This window comes from Bison bison, unplaced genomic scaffold (genome assembly GCF_000754665.1).
Source record: "Bison bison bison isolate TAMUID 2011002044 unplaced genomic scaffold, Bison_UMD1.0 scf7180017864461, whole genome shotgun sequence".
NCBI classification, from domain to species: domain Eukaryota; kingdom Metazoa; phylum Chordata; class Mammalia; order Artiodactyla; family Bovidae; genus Bison; species Bison bison.
This window is the reverse complement of record NW_011495023.1, coordinates 12117839-12118976: the sequence shown is the minus strand read 5'-3', so window position 1 is coordinate 12118976 and position 1138 is coordinate 12117839. Positions and strand designations below refer to the sequence as shown.

The window sequence follows — 1138 nt, the reverse complement described above, 5'->3', positions numbered from 1 at the left end:
ACACACGACTGGAGATACTTTCTTGTCGGCCTCCACTTCTAGGCTGCGGAGAACAGAAGGGCCGGGTGGGGCTTTGTCTGATTGCTTCTCGTATCCAAAAGACGCTCAACTCCAAATAGAGCAGAGCCTGATCCCGGGCCGGGACGCAGGAAAACACGCCGGTAAGGGGAAGCCCTAGGGATGCGGAGCCCAGAAAACTTTGCGCGCGCCTGGCCGAGTCGCCGGTTCGATCCCAACCAGAGCGACCCCTCCGGCTCTCAGATCCCAGCGCAGAGCCCTCCACTCACTTTTACCTCCGCGCCGGCTCCACGTGGCCGCGCTGCGCGTGCGCAGAGCCCGCTCCTTGCCCGGCCTCTGCCTTCCAATGCGGTGGGGTGGGGGATAGAACCACTCAGAGAACAGTTTTCATTCTTCTGCATCCGACCACTCCCAAACCGGAAAGTCGGCCCAGGCCGTAGCGACAGAGCTCAGGACTTTAGGAGCTGGGCGGAGGCTTTGGGAAAGGACCTCCAGTGGCAGTGCGCAGGCGCAAGGTGTGTCTCGCGAGATCTCCAGTTGCCTGGTAACGGGCAGCCCGCTGTCTGCAGTCTGTCCTGAGGACTAGTGTACCGGTTAGACTCCAAAGGCTAGTTCTCTCTCCAGTCGCCGCTCCTTTCTAACCCAATTTCTGCCCTTCAGCGCCTGGTTCTGAACCTCTCTCGCTTTTCTGTTTTCGGCTTGCCAAAGAGACGCTAAACCAGTGCCCCCTTCACCGACTCTCTGCCGAATCCCCGGCAATGTGGAAATAAAGAAATAAAGATAAATGGGAGACGGGAAGGTGGTGAGGAAACTATGCACTTATAGGCAACGATGTAGACGATCTTGAGCCTCCGGAAAGAGGAGCCTCTGGAAAGAATAAAGGCTATCTTGAATTCTGTGAGAGCAGTTCAGAGAATTCCAAATACTATGACTACCCCAGCCATAGTAGGAGGCTTGGATGGTTAGGAATGGAGTCTCTGGGAAGTCAGACAATGTAAGACAGCTGAAGAACATTTTCAAGATCAGGGATCTGAATCTGTTGATTTACTCTTGTCAAGACCGAGACCATAGTTTGCTTCTAACCTGATAAGCCTCCTCCCTCCTCACACCCTTTCTTTTC

General features: G+C 54.8%; 1 protein-coding gene across 2 annotated transcripts in view; it reads right to left on the bottom strand.

Annotated features, from left to right (window-relative positions):
- The window catches only part of RPP38 (ribonuclease P/MRP 38kDa subunit), a 6013-nt gene extending 5493 nt beyond the window's left edge, over nt 1-520 (bottom strand). The window contains exon 1 of one of the 2 annotated variants that reach the window (XM_010859965.1): nt 294-520. The gene's annotated coding sequence lies outside the window, so the exon portion shown is untranslated. Of the gene's footprint in view, nt 1-287 lie in introns of both variants that reach the window. The other variant, XM_010859966.1, reaches the window with a different exon arrangement.
- Nucleotides 521-1138: the final 618 nt, after the last annotated feature.